Raw genomic sequence first — 25,392 nt, 5'->3', positions numbered from 1 at the left:
CTTTCAAGCCACGATAGTTCAAGTGGTAGGGCAGCGGCGTATTTAGCCGAGGGTCGTGGGTTCGAATACCACTCGTCTCACTGACTTTTTTATCTCAACCAATGCCTTATATAAAGATTAATTAATTGATTAATGACATTGTTGATATTTTAAAAGATACATACCATTTTAAATAAAAGAACATTAAAACTGAGTATTGAAAGGTTAGGTCCGAATAATATTGAATATGGTGATTTATCACCTTAAAGTGGACAAAACGATAAAATGTATTTTAAAAGTTGTTTTTTTTTTATAAAAATTATTTTCTAAATATTTTAGGAGATATAAAATAATCATTCCAAGACAAACTTCATCGAAATATTTAACTTTTCATTATCAGATTTATAAGACAAAAACGTTAACGGTGAATTAATTATGACCAGTTTGAACAATATGATTAGCGGTTGAAATATTAGCGACTGACTAATTTTTTATTGTCAAAAGGCGGTTGTTTGTCATTTCAATAATAAAGCCCAACATGAAATATAATCGTGTTGTTTATTCGTTATACTTTTTCAGCACAAAATAATTAAAACCGGCCTTTAGAGACAAGAGTCTAATTACAGGACATACATCTTCAAGTTTGAATGTCGAGGCGGCAAGGGGCATCGTCAAACTACTAAATCATTAAGAGACTAATGGCAAAAAAGAAAAAACCCAGAGGGGGGAAAATGTACAAAAATCTCGTTTGCTTTGCCAAAAAAAGTATTTATAAACTCTTCGACAAAAGCCGGTAAAAATAAGCTTTGAACATCACCTCTCATTAAATTTGTATAATGAAGAAAGCATTTTTTGCTCAATATTTTTTCCGTTGTATCCATGTTTTTTTTCTAAGGAAATGACAATGAAAAGAGTAATTATTGAGATTAAAGTAAAATGTAAGGAAAGTACTTTAATTTTAAAGGTGCTTACTATATAATAAAAAATAAGTGTATTTCGTGTTAGGACAGTGTAATGCACGCTATTTTACACAATTATTTATAATATTTCTAAATGTTTGAAACTTGAGTTATTTTTCTGCTTGAAGCGTATAAGTCAATTATTTGTTTCCGTCGTAAAAGCATTCTGGCAGAGTTGCTAATTACGCTCAGTTTTTTTCTTTTTACGAAAGTTCGTAACAGCAGAAGTCATGTCAACCCTGGTGGATATGTGGAGATGGATGGAGGGTGAGTGAGGTGGTGATGCAGCGTGGCGTAGGCTGATGCCTGTGTTTGTTGAAGTGAGGCGGTGGCAGGCCCAGGATCGGCCTCTCTTATCTACTGTAGGAAAAAAACTCGTCTTTTTTAATATTTTTAAATTGCGTTTTTCAATTGACGCTCGGATTGGTCTGAATCCGCAGTTGGGTCTTTTTCCGCCGTTCCCGTCTGTCAGATTTTAACAATTCACCATCTTTGCTGCGTGTTATCGAAAACACGATAGACAAAACAAAACACAAACATCTGTGGTTATAATAGGACCGGAATAAACGGATACGGTCCGATTACAAAAAATACAGAAAAGCAACTTTTGACCATGGACGTTGCCACAAGAACGTAAATACAATTTTTTCGCTCATTTGTGGCTTTAAAACGTCGCTAGAAACGACATTGCAAAATCGTGATTTCCAGATCTCTTTTGGACCGACGCAGGCGCTCGCTTTCTCGAGTAAATATTTACATTTTGAAAGATTTTCAGACTTAACTGGATGGCGAAAAGAAGAGGGAGTCGGAATTGTCATGGACGTCCAAGGGAAGCGGACGCGTTGTCGTCACTTCTCGTCAGTTCCGGAGGGGCGACCAGGCCAGGGAGAGAAAAATAGGAAGTGATTCATTGCTAATGCCGTTTTGAGGGTCCGAGGGTGTTTGCAGTTATAAAAACACATCTGAAACCGGGGGTTCCTGTCATATGAAGAGGGGAAACCTCGATCCCCGTTGCTTCCGGTTAACTGAGAACTTATATTTATTTTCGTTTGCATGATACTTTATGAAATTTACTATCTAACCTAAACAAAACTCTCCCAAACGCCAGAGGGTAATTACAAGTTTCATTAAAAAAGACGTCAATTATTTATATAAGAATTTAGTAAAATCCAAAATATAAAGCGAAAAAATACACTTTTAATAGGAATTCGCACTTTGTCTCCTGTGCCACTGGTAATTTGTGCAAGTAGACATAAAGCTAAATATCACGGAACACAGAAATACAAGGAAAGAATCTAAAACGTCAGTCAATCGCCTTATCAGTAAATTAATTTATAATTAGCGTTATGAAAACTTATTACACATATTTATTTAGTAGTCATAATTGACCTGTTAATTATTTTAATTAATTATATTTTTAATAAGCTAGCGTCATGAGCGAACCCACCTTCAATACGCCGTTGCTCTAACCAATTGCGCTATCGCGACTTCGATCTTCTCGGACACCAACTCCCTATCTAGACCTATAACCCTCGTGATGCTTAATTTTTAATCTCCATCAAGACCTTAGATTAAAAGTATAATTATTTATGAAAAGTGTTACGAAATAGGTTCTCATTTATTGACGTTCGAATATAACGGCATAAGAGGCAGATGTTGAACGATAAATAGTATAAATGACATGCAATTCTACGTAGACTGGATTTATTAATTCGTCCGTATCGGACGTAATGTGGCAAAAGAGAAAACGGATATATTATAACGGATATATACCAGGAGTGAAATGAAAAGGGGATGCCCTTTTCGCCGCGGGTGTAGAAAGTCGAGGTGGAGCTCCGATTTGTTGCCCTGGACTCTGTGACGTTGATACGTCCTGATGTCCGGGCATTTTGTTGATTGAAGATGCAATCCGTTGCGAGAAACGCAACGTACTACTTCTGAACCGGGGATAAGTATGTTGACAAATAGAAACGATGTAGAAGCACACTTCATCTCTCTTCTGATATAAATTTGAGAAAAGGGCAATAGCAGAGGAGAGAGGGAAGTGAGTGAGTGAGTGAGTGAGTGTGTGTGTGTGTGTGTAAGAGAGAGAGAGAGAGAGAGAGAGAGAGAAGAGAGAGAGAGAGACAGAGAGAGAGAGGAGAGAGAGAAAGAGAGAGAGAGAGAGAGAGAGAGAGAGAGAGAGAGAGAGAAGAGAGAGACGGAAGTTATGTAATCCGTTATAATAAAAGTCCAAAAAAAAACTTTATTTATAATAACGAAAACAATTTTATACAACAAGTATACCGGCCAACAACTAGCATAACACTGCGTCTAGCATAAGACTAAGAGTAAGACTTAATAGAAGACTAACGGAAGACTGTCGGCCCTAGCGCCTGAGCCCTATTTATATGGAAGTGAAGTTTGCTGACTCAGATGCTGTGGATTCTGGAAGACGGTACCATAACTCGGATATCTCGGAGAGTCGGTCTTTTGTCAGGGTTAGCTTTTCTTCCGATGTCGTCATTGAGGGGATAAAACAAGTAATACAGATCTTCACATTCAAAATAACGTTTATTAACTGCTTAAAATCAACAAAGGACGAATGTAAGATGAAGCCACACTCGCCCTCCGAAGCCGCCCATTCCATAAAAAAAATCTAGCAAAGGTCTATCCCCAGGAATACTCTCGATTACGGTATGGCCCTGTTGAAAACATAAATTCAGTTGTCACTGCCAAGCCTTCGACCTAACTTTAAGGTCATCATCAGGGCAAAATAATCTTAAACATGTCCACAAATCGGCAAAACAAGTTTTCCAAAGACTATGCATATTTGACTACCTCCAAATTTCCTCGAAGACCGGCTCAATCACAACATTGCGAAGGACTGCACCAGTATTGCAACAACCAGGCAGTGACAACTGAATTTGCGTCAGGATTATATTCCGTGATATAGAGTATTCCTGAGTAAAAAGTGGTCGTTACACCTAACATTTAAAAAGACTATCCGACTCATCTCCGTGACCAACTGACCAGTGTCTCTCAACTATCCCATACTCGTGTCAACCACCGATTGATGACTATTGACTACTCTTTTCGGAGCACCGGCTATTTGCAAACCTCCCCAGAGGGCTCTGCGTGAGAGCTACTGCCTTCCGGTTTCACTCCTTGAACCTTAATTTATATATCGTTATATTTTATATTTTGTTACATTTAAACATATTTGTAAATCGGATTTATTCCGTAAAATATATATTGTTATTATAAAGGAATGAACTAGCAATGTTTAAAGACATCCCACACGCCGCAACGCAGTAGACAAATCGGGCAATTCCAGGGGGTTATTTGTCAGTTGTACTGGCGTGATATCGCATATACATCTTTAGTGTTATTTATCAATTTATCATTTCACATACTCATGGAGAATTCAGTTTGAACTTATATTAGACAAAAAAAGGAAAATCGACAGGAGAGACTTTAGCCTTTAACTTTAAAGCTTGCACTCTCGTTTTATCATGTCGAAATTGTGCCGCGGACATTAGTTTAACGCGACTAACAATATTTTTCCCATTAACATTAAAATATTCGTATTTAGAATCCAGTTTATTAACCTCCAGTTGAGAAAAAAATCTTTCTGAAGTTTTAGCCATAATACCGAAAAGTGATATATTTAGGAAGTAATTGAAGTTAAATCGAATTAGGGAACAATTTATAAAGTTGAACCATCAGTTCATTTTAGGGAGAGCTAGCGGAGAATTCATTTAGAAACCTTATAAATTGTCCATGAGAAAGTCAATTATCTTCGACTAGCGTTTCAAAGGAGAACCAAGCAAAGACTTCTTAACTCGTGACTGAAGCGGCGATATTAAAACACAAAGGATTCCCTTGTATCATTTGATCACGGCCTCTCGCAATTCAATTAATTATTCGACGGCTGTTTAAAGCGGCAAACCGTGCTAAAAATGGTTGTAATCGTTTTGAGGTACTATGTCGTCATCGAAGTAGCTAAAATGTTTAACGTTCCGCTGAGCAGGAAAAGCCGTCTTGATTTCTTTGTCTAAACTGCACATAAAGTCGTTTCTTTTTACACTCCCCCAGCACAGCCCTTAATCGAATATAAAAAAAGCGTTTTAGCTAAACGATTAGAAACGAGATAGTGCCTTTCATCCCGTTCCCTCACCTAACTGTCTTTTAACCTTTAGATATTAGACATCGTTTGCACAACTTCTCATTTTAATATGATTTTTAAAACATTAAAAAGAAATATTTTTCATTTCTTCCTGGAAGCTGATTTAATTAAAACACGATTCGATAACAGAATCGTGCACATTTAAAAATTCTTATTTAACTGAAGACCCGACGGACCATACTTAGAGATAGTGACGTGCGATGCTAATCGATATGAGTAAAGTATCGAATATTTTCTTTCGATACAAGTACTCTGTCGAATATTTTTTGTAGTATCGAAAAATATACTCAAATAGATTTTTTGTCGAGTATTCAGATATTATTCAATTGATATTTACAGTTCGAAACTTACCTTTCATCAAACTGGGAATTGACTAGTTACTGTTAGGAGCGCCTATCAGCGGCATGTGTCAACAAACTTAATCGAGATTTCGAATTGGTGGTTGGTAACTCTACTTTATAATTCTCATAACTCACAATTCTTTTCCGCGTCGCACTTTCAATTTCAGTAATTTCTTATAAAATGTTTTTGTCTTCAAGGACCTAACAGGTGATTCGCCTTCCTTGTCGTAGGTAGATACCTAATCATACCTCCTACCACAAATAAGGCATGAGGTTATTTTACTAAGAAAACTGAATCGTCGGCATCTTGTAACCTCTGGGGAATAAAGTGGGAATAAGTCTTATCTTTTCAAACATTTGAAACCAAACACCGGTTGATCAATATTCTCAAAACTCGATAACGATAAAATTGTAATATCAGTTATATTGAAAAGTGCTGGCAGCTTTTCCTTGTTCTTACTTACGTACCCACTGTATGAAAAATACTTAAAAATAAGAATAAAACTACAAATTTTTGTTTAATTTAACACATGAGATAATAAGTTGATCATTTATGAATAAACGACAAAGTACTAATTAGTAAGTACTCGTTAGTATCGAATAATTTCTGTCGATACTTGAGTAGTATCGAATATTTCTTTCGGAACCATTATCGAGTACTGATATCGAATATTTTGTGGTCACGTCACTACTTGGTTGCTTGTTGGTTTCTTTTTCCTTGGAGAAAATACCTGAATGCGTTTGATGATGATGTGGCATCGGCATCAGTTCCTTTTGCCTGCATGTGCCGCCACTTCCTCCACCGTTTGCCACAGGACAAGCTAACGATGCTTTGTTCAGCTGATTTTGGATTTTTTTCTGTTACACATTGCCCAGTCCTGCCCGTGGGCCGCTCTAATTAAATTCCAATGAAAACTAATTCCCCTCCTTCGGACTAAATAATATTTTGTTGTATCGCTTGCAAGAATGCCATCGGCCCTCTCGTCGTTTGAAATAAAAGGCTGTGACGGGTATTTATCGACCATTCGTCACGGGGGAAGGGAACGTGGTGGTAATCAGTTCCAGACTATCCATTCCATTCACTCAGGGAAAAATAAAGGAGAAATAAAAATATAATGTGAAAAAGGGAGGAATATAAAGCTAACACTTATACATACATAATTCTTAAGACTACATACCCCATATCCTTTTTGTAAGTGTTCACTGTTTGATTATTACGTTGGGTTCTTTTTGATTGTTCTCTCCTTTTCGTTTTTACTGTTTTGCCCCATTAAAGATTTGCGTTGAAATGTACTGAGAACATTTATTTATGGACAGTTTTGTGTAAAGATTTTCATTTCACCACAAAAACAATGAATATTATGAATTGCCTTGAAAAAACCTTAATTTTATGGTTAACCCCTACACGTGTTAGAATAGCTCTTTAATATAATTTCAAAGTGGCGCTTTTTCGGAAGGGGACGAGCTCGATTAAGCTGTCGACAAAAGCGCTGTCATTTCGTAAAGTGGTGTGTTAGGGACAGTGAATGGCCCGCAATTACCACGGCACAGGGGTCGTTGAAATACGTATGTTTTGCCTAAAGACCGCAGCAGAATAAAACCAGTTTATGATAAAAAGACAAAAAACTGATTAAATTTTCGATAAAAATAAGATTCGATAATAACCGTGGCGCAACGGTGGTGTTGCATTCAAATCCGACAAATTTACAAACGGGCGTTTTTTCAAAAACACCGACACCCCGAGGGTTGATATGACCTCTGCTGTTGCGAACCCTCGTAAACATTAAAAAAACACTAGATAATTGAAAAATAATAAATATCCGACCGTTATTTGATAAAACACAGTTTAAAAATATTAATAAAGGCGAGTTTGTTTCTGCAGTAGATAAAATAGGCCGGTCCTGGGCCAGCTCCACCACTCCGATATCGCATCGTACCACACACACACACACACACACACACACACACACACGCACGCACGCACGCACGCACGCACGCACGCACGCACACACACACCACCTCCACTAAGCAACGCATCGTTATCATTGTCATAATGAAAAGTCAACTCATCGATAAAAATGATAATAATTAAAAAAAAAAGTTTTGCCTTAGGAAGTCGAAATTGAAGAAAAAATGGGAACCAAGTGAGTACTTAAGTTATATCATTTGAATTTAAAAAGAGTGTCCTAGTTTGTATATAAAAAAGTAACTATCGATTTTTATTGCATATTACATAAAAAACTTGCAAACTTTAAAAACAAACTACATTACTAAACAAATATCTTTTGTGGTGTGTAATCGTCTTGGTTGTTAATGCTTCAAAAATACTGCCCCACGCGCAGGCAAAACATTTACCACATCGAAAACTAGTTATACTCTTGTGTTTTTGAAACCGATGCTGCAGATTTAAATGTAATTTAAAATATTCACTCGGTAATTGTTTAAAGTAGAATTCCTGAGATAATAGAAGGGAGGGGCTTTCAAGTGGCTGGCCTTTCTAAATTGAATGAGATCTCTTCTCCTGAGGATCTCAATCCATTAAGAAAACACGGTTTGACGCCTTACCAGATCGTCATCAAGATAATTGACTCAAGTGGTACGTTTCGGTAAAGAAGGGGTGGATTTGGAGGCCCACTGGGGTGGCGAAACGGTGAGGGGAATGAACTGTTTGCCTTAGCACCACCCTCTTTACTATAAATCAGCTTCGAGAGTCTCGTTAAAACGGGAAAACGTATCCGGTTTCAAATGTGAGTTACGTTTGAATTTATAACGTCGATCGGCAGGACGCGAGAGGCCGAATTGATTTGCTCCATGACGCTTTGTACAGGCCGGTACAATTTTTAAAAATTGTGCGTTCATACTAAACCCGGTCGAGTCAACAACACCCTTGTGACCTATTTCCGAATATGGCCGGCTTGTCGAAAATTACTCCCAAAGGTTTCGGAGTCCGCGTCCTTGAACCGAAAAACGTCGTTCAAAGCCTCCTTCAATTTTAGTTTCAATAACAGTTTTATCTACACTAATTTTTTTTTTTTTTTTTTTTTTTTGGGGGGGGGGTTGTTCAGTACAATAAAATACAAATGCATTGTTCAAAGTTTGGCGACAAATGCTTGTATCGATTGTCGTGGGTGTGTCTGGATCATCGTCGGTCACCGATCAAGGGAATAAGGAGAACGGTTCGATTCAAGTAGTATATCACTCCGTCAGTGATGACGGAGTGGCCGTTATACGTTAAATGCTGAAGTGATGATGCATTATTCCCTGGTCGAAACTGCTCTCGTCTAGGCCGTGAGTTATGGTCATTCGGATGGCATTCATTTACGACCGAATTCAGTAACGGAAATTTAACTAAAGTTCAACTCAAAATTAATATTGTGTGGTATTAGACAAAATCTCTTCTTAGGGCTTTACGCCGGCAACAAGCATTTTTTGCTTTGAGATAGATGTGAGTTTTTTATTTACAAGTCCTGGCCAAAGGTTAACGAAAAAAGTAATGCAATTCCTTAATTCTTTCCAATCAAACAGAAGGCTGAACATCCAACTAGCTAAGTCGGGGGTCGTGGCCGTTGGGGACAGACACTTTGCATTTCAATAATATTTATGTGAAAATCAGAGGGCAATATGTGGATTTGAACCAACTAAGGTAACCAGACGCCACAACGATTCTGCCACCCCTAAGTTAAACGATTATCAACTAGTCTAAAACAATGTGAACCTAATTTTACGAATTATCTAATTAAACCGTAAATAACCGTAAGGTTCGTTAAACCGAGTCTCGTGAGATTTTATGGAAAACTGAAAACCTTGAAAAATATAAAAGCGTACGGTGGAAAATTGTCCTGTCTGTTTGGATAAATTATTACAGACGCATCCACACGGATGAAAGCCGCAAGAATAAATAACGAGATCTCTGCAAATATTGAGTTTACGCTATCCACAAAAGAAGAAAGAGTGTTAATAATAATAACGAAGTGTGTCTTTCTTTAAAAGTATACAAGTAGAATAAGGCGATAGTCCGACCGGTTAGGAAGCTCAACTACGGTTTCAAAAGCAAAGGACCCTGATTAAAAGTTGTTAAAAAAAGTAACTTATTGAATTTGCAAAAACTTTCTGGATAGTAAGATAAAACAGTAGAATAAACCTTTCATCCGACCGAGAATTCAGCCATGAGCCGTTGTAGTGCGGAAAGCGACTAACAATGGTCCAGTATATATCAGGAGGGTGCCCAGCTCCGCTGTAAGAAACAAGGGCGCAAACACCCCCGCCCCATCCGAACACAATACAGCAATTCCGAACCGCCACTCCTGTACAGAATTATAGTTGATATTTATGCGAGCAGACCCGCCTTGCCTTTTGTTTTTATACACGTCCTCCTCGGTGGCAAAATACCTGCGAGTCCTCGTTCAGAACGTTTTTGCCGAATCGTAAGCAGCAGAGACGACGTCGAAAGTTTAATTATCTAGCTCTAACTTACTGCTCATATAAAACTCGGTGATAAAAATTCACGGATTACGGAAAATTTAAAAGCACATAGTTTTGCTTGCGACAGAGAGAATAAAATGACCAGCGGATGTTTTTATACCGTTTTATCAAACCTTGCCGACATGGTAGATATTGGGAAGATATTGCAATCAAATCGATTGACTCTTTCTGATGCTTTTATACATAAGATCCACTGAAAAAAAAAAAAAAAAAAAAATAGAACCCTTTTATTGAAGTCATTTTTTTAAATAATAAACGTAACAAATTATCTCCATACGGATTTGATAAACCATGTTGATATTTTTGTATAACTTGTAAATTCAAGACACATTTTTACTATAGAATCTGACTACGTTGTCGTAATACAGCTTCAAATTTTAATTTGAACAAATAAACAAACGTTTTATTTAGCTTCACGTTTGGTTTCCTCGAGGCGTTGTCTCGGTAAACAGAAAATTCTTAGGTCGCTGAGTAATTATCTAAAGCGATACCACCCAGAAGGGTAGATAAAGTAGGGAGATTAATTTGTAAATTTATGGGACCAAGGGCGGAAAATCGCTATTCGGCATCGTCTGAGTAGAGATTAGCGGTCTGATGCAGGATTCGAGAATGCGGCAATAAAACGTCGCCCCAACATGTATTATTCCGACCGCGCATACTTGAATTATGTAAGAATTATCCCTTCTCCGAACAACCCCTCGGAAGGGTTAAATTAGAAAATTCCCTTCAAGCATTGTTCAGGCGCCTTCGCCGGTGTCGTCACAAGAAGCGTCGGCCAACATCAATCTTAAAATGTCAACGATAAAACCACACTGAGTAAGATACTATTATTTCGACTGTACTGCATTTCTAGGCTTAACATGACTTTGTTCATATGTTGACTGTTCTGAGATAAATCTGATTTGAAATACGTTTGTCCATTCCTGTGCATTGATTATCTAAGTAAGTTATCCTTATCAAAATCTAGCTGCTACAACTGGCCAACTGCCTCTGTGGTTGTAACATTCTGAAAACATAGTATTTTGAGGAACCCAATAAAATGTTAATAAAGTGGAAGCAGGAGATTAACAAAGTATAACCTGTTAGCGTAGCCTGCAGACAAAGGAGGGAACTTCATACTAATAACAATAACCCCGCTGACACACGAAAACAAGCGAGATTGATATAACAATTGGCGAGGCTTTTAATTTAAAGGCTGAGAAAAGCAATATCACAATACCCAATTTCGCGATTCTCCCCAGAAAACCTCTAAACTCACGGGAATAATAATAACATTTTATATACAATGTATTAATCTTCATTTACACAGATTATGCGATTACTGTTATTTACCAAACTTTAAAATATGACATACAGGTTACAGCAAAATGGGCAATTTTCGTCATTATTCACATAACTATAAGAAGTTTAGTTTGGTATGAAAATTTTTTTAATACAAAACCAAGTAACCCCCTCCCCCCAACTCCTTGTTTAAAACTTACAAATTTTTCTATCGAAACGTTTTTATCATAGAGTTCAGCCAAGTTGTCAGGTACTTTTTTCTTCAAAATTTCACTCGTTTACTCAAAACGTAATGCATAACTAAATAAATATATTTTTTTAAATTTGCAATTCATGCAATACAAAATCATCAAATATGTGGCATGTAACAAAGGGAAAGGAATATGCAAAAAAAAAAAAAAAAACAAGAGCGGAGAAAGTACCCATTGGTTGTACTCCAATGGTGCTGAAATGGAGTCTTTTTCATTAATGCTTGTTTCAATATTATTATTGTCAATATTATCTTCACTATTACTGGATAGGATTTCATCTTGAACAAAAGGAATATTTAAGTTTATGTGTAGTTAGGTTCGCTACATAATCTTTTTTTATCTTATTTATTTACACCTGCGTCAATTGTTGCGCTTAAGTAAATTTTATACCATTCTACAGTGTAAAACTAAACAAAATGAACGTAAAAATATACATAAAAGAGAAAAAAGAGGAACTACTCATTGGTTGTCACTTCTACATATTAGTATTAATCACTTTCATTGTTATGCAATGTCACTTAGGAGGTCGCGAGGGGATTGACGCTTCCGCCGTCAGGGAGGGTTATTTAGAAGGGTGCGCGATGAAAGGTTTTTGACTTGAGGGTTTGTGTGACAGGATAATTGTTTGTGAAACTTCTTGCAGTGGTTCCCTTCTTCAAGGATATATTGGATGTTAATAGCCATGAGGAGACATAATCAAGGATTTTTCGTAGGATTAAAGATTGGGTATTTTGGATGCGGAGGATGTTGGAAGCGGTAAATCTGAACGCGGGTCAAGAAGTCGTGCAAGAGTCGTTTCATGTCATAAGCATACCTTATGTTTCAGTCGTAGAGAGGATTCCGAGTCGTTTGTCGATGTTCAGTCCTAGGTACCGCCATTTATCCGTAGTTGGGAGGGGAATATTGTTTAACTAGACTGGAAGGGAGATCTTTTTATGGAGCGTGAAGGTAATGCGGGTGGATTTGTCCGTGTGAAATTTTATTCTTTTCTTTAAACACGACGTAGGTGTTGTTAGAGGTGAGTGGAAATGACAGGATCGGAGTAGTTAGATTGCTGTACATTGTAGAGAGAATTGAATACGTAAAAATACGCCAACGAGGCGCTTCGTTATGTTAAACCTGCAAGACTGATCCGTCGTGTAGGATTTTAATCTACCCATGCGCTATACTAAGAAATTTTTTATACTTCGGATTTTCTTGGAATCTGTAAAATCCATAGAAAATGTTATATTTTTATGGATGGACAAAATTTAACGAACCGTGATGCTAAAATATGTTTGACACACTTTTCTACCACATATAACTTTAATAAATTGTGTTTCTTACGCTTTTGTCTGCGACCGTAATTTTTACAATATGCTTTATAATACAACTTCTATGGTACGGAGGAAACTCAGGTTAAGGGAAAGGGACAGCTTATTGGCCAATGTTTCCGCAGTAATATTCCACCTCTAGTACCACCAGTTACGTCATGACGTAGAAATGTGTAGAGATTAGTGACCGTTAATCTATAGTTATTCAGATATCGTGAGATGCGGTCGGGAGTGATGTAGGTTTCAGAAAAACATTTTCTTTATCGTGCCAACGTTTCGATCTTTATTGAGATCATCTTCAGGGCTCAAAGTGTTTGTCTTCTGTGTAATTGNTTACACAGAAGACAAACACTTTGAGCCCTGAAGATGATCTCAATAAAAGATCGAAACGTTGGCACGATAAAGAAAATGTTTTTCTGAAACCTACATCACTCCCGACCGCATCTCACGATATCTGAATAACTAGTCATGACGTAGATTACATCAAATATTTCTGTGTAAGTAAGGCCAACTTATTTTTTTAAATTTAGAAAAGAAATGATAAACTTCAATTCGGAGACAAATTATAATTCCCTTTGTTAGCTATGCAACCTTTAATGTCAATGAAATTGTACTGCATTTACTAGCGAATGTCTTATCCTGGCAGAATTTTGCTTAATTAATTACAACTAGAGATCTTTCTACCATGACCAGTGTGTAGCCATTTTAAATGGAGACAATTGGGATGTTTTTTAAATTTTATACCATTAAAGATTTAAAATATAGACAATTTTTGACTTAAATTATTGTTTCATTTTATTTAAAAAATATTATTTTGCTTAATTTTAATGTCTTCCATATTTTTAAATTACTTTTGTTTTCGTATTTATTTGTTTTTGTAACCTCGACAGACAGACACTAGAACATTGTTATTATTCTTGTTTTTCTCTTTTTGTGTTTTATGTTTTTTTATAGTAAAATAAAACATTATTATTATTGTTATTTTCAATTTAGAAATGGTGTTCAGTTTAGCTAAATAACGAGTTATGGAGAGGGTTCCCGAAATGCATAAGCAACTGAAATATATTTTATAAAAATAAATTGGTGTGTTTAGTTTAAAAATAACCCCCATTCTAGATTTAAAATATTTTTACCACCAAATTAAGTTAAAATTACTGCATCTGCTCTTTTAGCTCGACAACCCCCGGGCCGCTTCGTCGCTTCCTTTTTTTTCGTTGCCCACTCATCTCCTCGCGAAAAGCTACCTGCCTGGGGTTGGTAAGCGGAATCCTCGCTAGTTCTGTATTATCATAGTTTTTTAAATAAGTAAAAAGGAGCAACTTCAAATAAATAAGCTCAAAAACCGCCGCGCATCTCGAGTTTTGATAGGGTTGCTACAAAAAAATAACTTACACTACTCAAGCTCTTGTCGAAAACAATGTTTTCAAGAAATTCAGTATTTTTCGTGGTCCGCTTGACCAATTAATATAATTCAATTAATTAAGGTTTTAAGTTGAGATAAAAAAGTCAGTGTCAAGAGCGGGATTCGAACCCACGACCTTCGGCTTGATACACCGCTACTCGATCACTTGAGCTACGTGACTTCGATCCCCTCGGACACTAACTTCCCATCTCAACCGCACCTAGATAGGTAGAGTAGCGGCGTATCAAGTCGAAGGTCGTGGGTTCCAATCCCGCTCGTGACACTGACTTTTTTATCTCAACTTAAAACCTTAATTAATTGAATATTTTCAATGTTCATCTTTGTCGTACATCTGACTACATATAATTGTCTATCTGTAAATATTGTGTTGTTGAATTTGTAATCAAACCTATTTTCTCTAAACTTTGTCCTTGTGACTTTTGTCGTAACAAATGCTAGATGGTGTGGGGATTGAAAATGTTAAAAACGGCATTTCACTAACTCCTCGTGTGTATAAATATATATCGGATGTGCACAACATCTCCATTTTTATTCCCAGATAATATTGCGCAGTGTAGAATCTTCCTATCAGGCTTTTTTACTATCAAACGGGCCCCGTTACACAAACCATTTCATACCTATAAATTCATCAATGGTATAGCAACAATACGTCTGATTTTAAGTGCAGTTCTGTAGAAGTAAATCCGAAGGTGTCATTGATTGAAAATATTCAATGGGGTATTGCAAACTTATGTTCTCATAGCCGATTTTGTCACCAGCTGGTGACTCAGCATGATGTATGAAAACACGCTTAACAATTTCCCCTGGAAGTCGTTTCAAAATAACATGAATGATTTTATTTCACTTCCCCATTCTAGCTGTTTTTTTAAAATTGTATATTACAATTACCTGCATTTTGGTATCTAGTAATAATGTATGAATAACTATTAAGAAAAACAAGAGTGGAGAAACTACCCACCGTTGGTACTCCTAACTATTCTTTATTCAATTGTCACTGGATAGAAGATCCCGTGGCCATCGTCTTTTTAGTCGGCGAAGAGGGTTGGAAGGAATTCGTCGGGATGAGAGGATTTGAATTTGAGGATTTATAGTGGTTGGGAGGTTTGTGAAAAATTTTTGGTAACGGGAGTGCGTTACATCTTGGACAAAAGGAATATCTAGGTCTTTGTGGGTAGTGTCGTTGGACACATAAAAGGGAGCATTAAGGATTTTTCTGAGGATGATGGATTGGGCTCTTTGGATGCGTAGGATATTGGAATGTTTGGCTGAACCCCACACTTCCAGTCCATAAGTCCATATTGGCTTCACAAGGGTGATATAAAGTAGTCTTTTGTTTAAGAGAGGTAGGTTAGAACGTCTGTCAAGAAGTCGTGAAAGTGCTCTGTAACGTTTCATAACTTCTTGTCGTTTCAGTCGTGTGTGGGGATTCCACGTCAGACGTTTGTCAATGTATAGTCCTAGGTAACGCACCTTGTCCGCAATTGGGAGGGGTATTTGATTGAAGTAGACTGGAGGAGGGATCTTTTTGTGGAGGGTGAAAGTTATGTGGGTGGATTTTTCTGGGTTGAATTTGAGTCTTTTTTTTACACAATGATTCCAGTAGTGTGAGGTGTTCTTGAACGTTTCGATTGGAAATGACTGGATCAGAATTGCTTGAGAGGATCGCTGTATCGTCTGCAAAGGTTAGAGTGGTAGTTTGAGGATGGGATGAGAAGTCTGCCGTGTACACTTGGTACAGTACGGGCGCCAGAACACTGCCCTGCGGAACACCAGCAAGGAGAAGGTGGTTTGGGGAAGACGCCGATCCTTCAATGACTCGGAAGTACCGATCAGTGAGGTAGCTAGGCTAGCTGGTAATGTAGCTCTTACTCATAAGTCCTTTTCTCTCTCACAATTCAAAACTTTTTTTATATTACAGATAGGTAATACTACTCTAAGAGAATGTAAGTTTTTATAGTTTACCCTAATTCCAATTCCTCGCAAGTAGCACAATTTGACGTTATTCGCTGGTTCCGTCGAAGGGAGCCATACCAAACTGGTGCTTCGCCTTCGCTTATTTGCTCAGTTTCACGGATCGTGGGTTGGTAAAATTCACCGACGTTCTCAAATAATGAAAGTATACACCATTTTGCTCAAATGTAGGTAGCATTATTTTTCCCACGCAAAATGATGAACAAAACAACAAAAATGCGCACCTGCGTAAATTCCATAAAGCTATTATTACTTTTTTATTTAACAAACTGCTAAAATACACTCTTTTACTTTTGCACACTCTTCTATCACAGTTCAAACTTTAACAAATTGTGTTCCTTGTGCTTTTATCTGCGACCGGTAAGTTTTACAATATGCTCTGTAATACAACTCTAAACGAATGTAAGTTTTTATAGTTTAATCTAATTCCAATTTTACGCAAGTAGCTCACATTGACACGTTATTCACTGGGCTTAAAGAATTTAATTATAAACAATTGGGATATTTTTAATCCTTCAGAAAGCCAGAAAACTTTTTTTTTAGTTTAAATAATGTTTGATTATGAAGACGACAGTATGAAAAGAAGCCCCGATTGACGTTTTTACATTAGATACTGACTATTATAAGCTATCCACAACGTTTTCCTTCTTTAAACAGAAGAACGTTTTTCGAGAAAGCAGATTAAATTGTCTCTTATCAGAAATCAAATGCATACATCAGTGGCTATGTTATAATCCCATTAAATGTTTTTGTTTGTTTTTAACATTCAATTTAATTTTTTTTTTCACAAACAGGAGTAGCTGTTTTTCAAATCAGATTCTGTGACAGTCTGAAAACTGACAAACAAAGAGGGCTTTAGCCGTGCCAGTTTTCGTTGTTGAGCATCGATAGAAAACTAGCATGATTTATAAGGTAGACTTTTTTACTTGGCACAATTTTTTCGTTTTATTTCAATAATTTTCAATCATTGACCTGTAAATTAGTTATGTTCATACCATATGTTTTGTCCATCGATCAACAAATTTGAACAAAATAAAAATGTTTATTAGCACTACGCAGTTGATTAAAAATCCTAAAAATTTTAACTATAAAACAAATTTATGTGTATGATATATTGATTGAAAGGAATTATGGGAAACAGGTTGATGGGTGCACATAAGAAGCCACCGAGACACAAAAAAACGATGAAGGAGAGAAAAGAAATCTGTTTTGAACTTATTCTAGATTATTGTACGTGCAGAAGGTGTGATCGGACCGAACCTACGATCGAGATCAGACCGTCCAGGCAATTAGACGTCGAACCAATCATCATCGCTAGAACACCATCGCGTATATTCGAAGAGACTCGGTCGATATGAGAGTTCCGATCAAATCCGAGGTAAGGCCAGTTCTAAACGCCAAAATTGAGAAGAGTGTGATGATGAGACGGTCGTTTTCTTCTGGGATTCAGAGGACAAAGGCAAAAATCATATTCTGAAAAAGTAGGACAGTGTGAAAGCTGTGAACATTTGAGGAGCACTTCATCCGGCTCTATTCATTTTTCAAAATCGAATCGTGGATGTGGATATCTTTTTTCTTGTCCCCTCTTTGAGAGGGACTGATTTATTTATGCTCTGTTTGAAACACTGAAATTTTAATCTTAATAGGAACTAATAATAAAGTTGTATGAAAGTAAACTGTAAAAATTAAACCTTACTAAGTGTTCAATCATTTCATTTAAAACATGTGACAAAGGTATAAATAAGTCATAGATCATGACTTGTAAACCAGTAGATAATGATCGGGTCTGTTTGCTCGAAGTCATTTAACATTTTAACGCACTAAAATAGACATTTTTTAAAAAATGAATGCAAGTTTAATTGACCTGTCATTCTAGTCTACTTTGTGTAATCAAAATTAAAAATTTAAAATACAAAAATTAACTCGAAATCAGACTGACAGAATTGGTTCCTAATTTAGCCTCACTACATTAGAATCACACAATGAACTAAGTTATTCTGAAATTTTGCCCCAGTGGTGGTAATGTGCAGCTATATTTCTTTAAACATGCTATATTAACAAGATTATTTAGTAAAGCTTTTTAATTTGCAACCTATAAAGAAGAAGAAGATGCTTAATTTGTGTTTTATTCCAGTTTTCCGTTCAGAATAAAAACTTCAGATATATTTTGATAATTGAAGAATGATGTTTTTGTATGTGCACACACACACACACACACACACACACACACACACACACACACACACAAAATGGACGCTTCCATCCATTGATTTAGCCCCCAGTGGGACAAGCCAATTACTAAAAGAACAGCTGATAGTTAGAACGGGAAAGAAGTAATTTTTTAAGTATTGAATGCGCAGTGTCGTGTCTTGTGTCGACTTAATACCGTGTAGTCCTCGTCTTTTTTAAACAATAAAACGTCTTTTTTTGTGTTGCAAGTGGTTTCTAATACTCTATACCCCTCCCTCTATATGTTATAAATTATGGTGTTCCTTTGTGTAGGTTAAAATGTAAAAACCACGAGCGGGTGGTATATGTGTGGCACATAATAAACAGACTACTTATACAGAATAGAGTGGTGGCCGGAGCAAGTGGGTCCTCAGCTGGGTAATGTAAGAGGTCCCTAAAGGGCAGTGATTCTCTTTGTACGACCCTGTACATCTCTCTGTTATGCACGCCTACCGGAGCCCATTGTTGGTTTATATCCAAGAATAAATTTTTTTATCCTTCTCTAAATCTCTGAATGGTATTTAACGTGGGCGATCAATCTTAACGACCCACGGGGTAAAGCTAATCGATCAATGAGAGGACATGACATTCCATATTAAGTACTTCAGTCCATTTAATGTGGACCACTGCTTCCGGCCTAAAGTCGGCGTTGCAAGACCTACAAAGCTTATGTTTACAATGGAACAATCAAAGTGTTAGGATTTTAATTTACTTACGTATAACTTAATTTTTACTTTAAAAAAGACCACCATTACCAGCCAGTTTTTCATTTTGTTCTAAATACCTGCTTATAAGCAGGCAAATTTAATATAGGAGGTTGACTAATATGTCCGTTTTTGCTATATAGTTAAAAAGGATTACCCATTACAATTTAAATATTTAAAATCTGTTATAAACACCCAATAATTCTGTATTAATTAATCGAGTTTCTTTCCGAGTAGACTCTTCCTCATTTCAGTTTTATTTTAAACATAGCTAGGGATAGGGATAGGGATAAAAGAAGTGGGTACAAGGCCTTCTGCACCTTGACCTGAGTCTATCTATTGTACTCCTCTGTGTTTTATAACTCACTGGTCAGCTTCAGGTTGTTAATCAACCTCCATAGTCTTGCCAACAGCTTGTTAGTGTAGGATCTTACTTGCGGTGTTTCATCTTCTTGTTGCTGGAATGTGAACTTACAAAGACGTTCAGAAAAACAAAACGTGTTCTGCGGTCTCCTACTCTTCCTGGAAGTATCTGCATAATGTTTCTACTGTCTGTACTCCTCCTATTCGGTGGTCCGCGAGCCTTACTAGGTGGCCTGTCAGGATTCCAACCAGTATCAGAACCAAGAGTTGGGGTTAGCGAGGGAAATTAGTTATGAACCCAATTGTCGTTTCAGTCAGCTTTACTGCCATAATATACTGCCAAAATTGCAAGTTAATCTTCACCAGGTTGTAATTAAAGTATTTTTCGTGGTTTGAGAAGTTTTCTCGAGAAGCTACGTCCTATGAGAATAATCCCGCGGAAGACTCAACAGCATTCGATCGATGTCAAACTTTTTAAGGAGGCCGTGAAAAGAATCTCTATCGTACCGTGAGGGAACGTCCCGTTGTCATGATCGCTACGCTTGAGAACATGCGTGATTGTAGTGGCCAGTAACCGATATCGTGGAGGCAGCGTCAGACAATGATATGAAATATGAACATCATCAGACTGAATTTATACTATCAAATAGTAAACAAGTGTAAACAAAGGACTTATAAAATTGATTAATTTTAAGGAATACATTGATTTTGTCCTTTTATAAATCCAGGGACATAATGTATACACTGACAGGCAAAAAATCCACCAAACTGATTTTTTTCATTTTCTCGATAAAAGAAAATTCTGTTCTTAATTTGTCTCATTGTTTTTATCAATAAATATTTGTTTACGCTACGTTTTAAAATGGAAATATCAATTAGACGTAAACAAATTTAATCCTTAATACAAAACAAGGATAAAGGATTTTTCAATGTTTAATTTTTACGGAATTTAAAATGGATATTCAGTCTAATTTGAATTCCGAAGCAATAAACTGTTTAGTTTCATCTTTGTTTTATTAATTTCAATTTTCAAACTTAAAAATGCCACTTAGGATGTTGCGCATGGTGTGGCACTTATTGATGATGGACGTTCCATCATGTAGGCGGCTATTGCTATCGTTGGTCCTCACGAAGCTCTGCGAGACGCCGTTAGACGTTTTCGAGAAATTGGGTCCTACTATAGAAGGACCGGTTCTGTACGCCCTAGGGTAACAGAACCACAGGATGACCGCTTTCGAGAATTTTGCGAAACTGGTACTTCACTGTTTTCAACCGATTCAGTAGCCCCAGGAAGTTCGAGGGGTTCAAATGTCTTAATGGCTTTTCGCCCCGCAAGAGGACCAGAATTGATCAGACACTGAGTTGCATGGTCGCATTTGTTCGAAAACAGCCATTGGTCTTTTGACGATTGGTATGCTGTCCTTTTTACAGATGTAGATTTGCTCTACGATCTCCTGATGGGCTTGAAAGACTGTGGAGAAAGCCAAATGGCCTGTAATTTTTCCCAGGGCCAACTTTTTCAACCTAGCTCCGTGATGGTATGGGCGGGAATTTCAATGGACAGTCGGACAGAGTTGGTTGTTGTTCGTGGAGGGTCTTTGGAAGGGGCCACTCGCTATTCGGATGAAATGTTGGAACGTCAAGCATTGCCTATCCTCGATGAAATCAGCAACAATCCTATTCTAGTGCACGATTATGCCCGTCAACATGTCGCTCGCATAGAACAAACGTACCTTCAACGACATAATATCAGGGTCTAAGCCTGGCCAGACCGTTCTCCAGACTTGAACCCCATCGAACATATATGGGATAACCTCAAAAGGTGAATAAGAGCACGTCCATCACATCCTGATACACTCCACGATCTTGAAAGGATTCTTCGTCAAGAATGGGCTTACCTCGAGCAAAGAGACATTTCCAGTCTGGTAAAGAGTATGCCGAGGCGTCTTCGAGATGTAATTAAGGTAAAAGGAGGAAATACGCGATATCGAAATGCTAATTAAAAACCTAAAACAAAATTAAAACAAATTTTATCTGTCTTTTATCTTTTTTTATTATGTTTTAATTTTTCATTTTCCTTAGAAATTTACTTTTTTTTACCTTTTCAGACAAAGACGCAATTTTTCAAAATTTAAAAACGTGAAACTTTGATTAATATATAAAAATATATACAAATCAAATTATATTACAAGTGGGGGAAATTTTTTGCCTGTCAGTGTATATTATATATTATATACTTCTTTTAATGGTCTTACGAGCTTGCATATTAATCAGAGTACGATTACGTTGATTATTTCATCATATATAGTTGGGGGGGGTTGCTTAATAAAAGGATGCCAGGGGCGACTGTGGGAATCGAACCCTCGACCGCGGGGTCAACTAGCCGAGAGTCTATCACGCTCGACGACAGCGGTCCTGTTAAAATAGTAAAACCACCGCGGTTCCCTGAAATCTCATCATTTATGTTTATAGTGATTACCGTTCGAAAATAATGAACCAATCAGAAAACTGACTGTATTGTGGCCGATAGCTGGTTCATACGTTTACCAAGTGAAAATCTCTAAGACAGAAAAAAAAAGCCTAGTGAATTAGTTTCACAAATAGTATACTAATCAAACTAGACGTCCGGGGTGAACCAGAGGAAATAAAATTAATAAATAAATGTGGGCTTTTTGGCAAAAGAATTGGGGGCGGATACATTGTGGAACTGTGCGGCGGAAAGGGGGAACGTGTAATGAAATGGTGTTGTATGTTGCCTCCCCCGTCCCGTTGCGTTGTTAGGCCTGGATCTAAGTTATGTGAGGGTTGGTGGCCTCTCTTTCTGACTTTGTCCTCCCTCTCACTCGGCCTCCTCGTCCCGCCCAAGGGGACTTAATCACATTCTCTCCCTCGACCGCATCCCGTGCTCCGAGAGTTCGCGCCTTGTTTAACTGTGCAAACAGAAACGACGGGCCAGACAGATGTCACCGACGCAGCCAACTTCATAGAGATCAAACAGCAGATCGATCAGCTTATTATTCTTCTCGAGAGAGCCAAAAACTGGCTACCTCAAAGTTGTTTTATTCTACCTTCGTCGCGGCGTCACGAGTATACTAAACCGCTTGACGGCTCATCGTTCCCGGTTTAAAGGAACATTGCGCCGTATTTTTCATCATTTCGCCACCCTTGCGCCATTTTATTATCTTTTCGCTTGTTGCTATATTCAATGCAGACGACGAATTTATTAAGCGTTTTTTTGATAAGGCAGCTTATTAAACAATGGGAGGGAATTTGTAAGTAATACAATTTACCGGAACGGAAAATAAGAATTTACGTGTTTGTGCTGTTACAATGCGTGCAACATTTTTAAAATTGTCTGTCTAAATAAACCACTAAATATAAACAGTCGCATCCTCGTTTTTTTGTGATATTTCGAGCTTCAACACTACACTAGTAAAAGCATTTCGGTCTATCGATACGAAAATTCAAAAAATATTTTCTTTTTTATATACCTACGGACACACACACAAAAATTAAACTGAACGCTTAAGTTTAAATGTGACAATTGTTGAAAAAGATTAGACGGCTGATACAAAAGTCATATCAGAAATATTTTTTTAAATCACCTGACCTAGATGAAAATAAAGATTGACTCATTTACTTCCAAATTTTACTATAAGATAATACTGACGATATTAATGATTTGATTTAATTGAATTCCATGATTAAAAAAAACATGCAAGTTAAATACAATGACTTTTAAAAAGACAGTACTTTAGTGAAACTAAAACATTCACTGTATTTTCCATGAGCCTATTCTGGGTTTTTTCCCTTGGAATGAAAAACCGACATTCCAATTGCTAGGATCCGGAGAGCAGGCTTCCCAGTGCTTTTTCAACGGACGGTGTAATATTTCAGATCTGGAACGTTTTTTGATGCAGAAACACATCCACACATGATTCTGGGATGCACTGGAGGTTCTTCGGCTATCCGGTTTCTTCTTCGGCGAAAAACACCAGCTTGTTAACCAGCTACAGAAGCCCTTATTCGCTGGAACCTTTTCTTCGGATTTCTTTAGCTGTTTTTCCGATTCTGGGATCGGATGGTTTGTGGATTCATTGGGCGGATCCGGACCGTGAAATTCTAAAGGGTGTTTGTTCGATGTTACAGGTTGGTTCGTTGAATCTACATGTACTGACATTTTCACGTACTCTTCAAGCAAACTCATCGCCAAAAATACCGTAAGTACCACTACTACGATTATTATTGTTATCAGCGTACAACTATTTTACTGGTGAGATCCACAGTCTAGTTCGATTGTGTTATTCTTCCTCGAATTATGACAGAAGCAAGCTTATCAGAGGATATCCTGAAAGTCGAGTTTTCAAGTATCGTTGTATTTATTTGCCTTCTTTTACAGACAGTTAAACGTCATAACCAATCGACGAGAAACGAGCGCCGTCGATTATACTCTGCGCAACAATAAATGGGTGCTTCTCACCTTTCTCTGTATTAACGAATTATACGTCCCGATCGGCAAATAATTACGTACGTACGTGAATACGATATTCGTGATGTTTTTTCCATTGTTTTTACAACGTATAGAAGGAACATCTAAGCGCCCAAAAGTAAGAATACATAAGTACAGCCAACAAAGAAGTGATTCAGACGTGCTTTCGGTATCTTGAAAATTGTGTGCTCGTTAAACAAACTTTAAATAAAATCTTATCATCTGGTTTAATATCTTTTTCAGCTGCGTTTTTCTTAGAAATATTTATTCGATCGTGTAAATTATGTATAAAAGAGCTTCTTGGACTCCTTCTGAGGAAGAGTCACCCCTTTTATCCTGAACCTTTTAACTTGATTCTTTTTCACTAAGCCCTTGCCGGTCGTCCGCTTGTGTAAGAAGTTTCAATAAAATATTTCCTTTTAGTAGTGGGGTGGGACCGTTGAGAAATGAAAGATTAAAAACAGAATCCACTTCCGTTCAGAATCCAATAACAGCATTGAAAGGTCGATTGATTCCATTTCCGATCCAAGGTGTTCATTGTAAATTAATTGTGTAAAAACAGAACCGAGGTACTACGTCAATCAACAACTTTTCACCAACTGTCGAAATTTTCGTTTTCGGTTTTTTTCTTACTCCTAAGTTTTCACAAATGGTAAAATATTACAAAAAAAATTAACGATTTTTTTAAAAAATAAGTACACTTTTGTAGACTGAGAAAACATCATGAAACACCTCGGCTTTTCTTTTCTGGCGTTGAAATAAAGGAGGTCGCCGTTGTATTTAGGCGTTTCTTTTGACAAGGCCTTCGATGGAACCTCAAATTGACTAATTCAGGAAGGAAAATGCTAGGTCTGATGTAATTCCTCGCTAATAATTTCATATTTAGGACGTATATTAAAAATAGTTACTTTTTGATTGAATAATGAATTTTTACTTATTACTGATTTTCTATTTTATGCATTGGAGAAATCGACTAAAGTGAAGTGTTGGAACTTTTCAATGTAACAAAAATTTAAATAAAAAAATACTCCGAATGTCATAACCATACGTGCAGAATGGAAGGGTTGATTTGTAAAGCGGCTAAAAAGATTTTAGTTGTAAAGCACATCTAATTTTTCGAATGCATTGTGAACAGTTATCAACTTCTAAAAGTGAAGTAATGCTTTGGCGGTTTTAACAAGGCAGTCTCACGGCTTTTGTCTTCGTAGTCGACAAAAGAACGACGACGGAACCCTTTGGATCTGTCAAGTCCCATAGTCGTTTTCTAAGACAAAACCACGGACGTGAATGAAATGCCGAGGAAGGAAATCCTACGGCTTTGTTAATTAGCCGTCATACTATGTTATTCACACCCGTAAAAGGCAACGTCGAATTTCGGATACTGTGACTCCCGGCCAAGGGACTACGGGCAAAAAAGCTCACGACACCCGTTAATTTGG

General features: G+C 37.1%; 1 protein-coding gene and 2 long non-coding RNA genes across 6 annotated transcripts in view; 2 read left to right on the top strand and 1 right to left on the bottom strand.

Annotated features, from left to right (window-relative positions):
* The window catches only part of LOC106672348 (brain-specific angiogenesis inhibitor 1-associated protein 2), a 264,724-nt gene that overhangs the window by 13,410 nt on the left and 225,922 nt on the right, over positions 1-25,392 (bottom strand). The gene's annotated exons all lie outside the window — the stretch shown is intronic.
* On the top strand, positions 16,395-17,863 carry LOC106672351. 2 transcript variants are annotated; one of them, XR_001341245.2, is made up of 3 exons: positions 16,395-16,528; positions 16,963-17,080; positions 17,310-17,863. It is a non-coding gene; the product is annotated as an uncharacterized LOC106672351 (long non-coding RNA). The 2 variants fall into 2 exon arrangements; XR_001341244.2 differs by lacking the exon at positions 16,395-16,528 and having other exon boundaries at positions 16,819-17,080.
* On the top strand, positions 22,093-24,851 carry LOC106672350. Its single transcript, XR_001341243.2, has 4 exons — positions 22,093-23,548; positions 23,614-23,684; positions 23,864-24,605; positions 24,663-24,851. It is a non-coding gene; the product is annotated as an uncharacterized LOC106672350 (long non-coding RNA).

Source organism: Cimex lectularius, unplaced genomic scaffold (assembly GCF_000648675.2).
Source record: "Cimex lectularius strain Harlan isolate CLEC.00 unplaced genomic scaffold, Clec_2.1 scaffold230, whole genome shotgun sequence".
NCBI lineage: Eukaryota > Metazoa > Arthropoda > Insecta > Hemiptera > Cimicidae > Cimex > Cimex lectularius.
The sequence above is the reverse complement of the archived record's forward strand: the minus strand, read 5'-3'. Positions and strand labels throughout refer to the sequence as shown.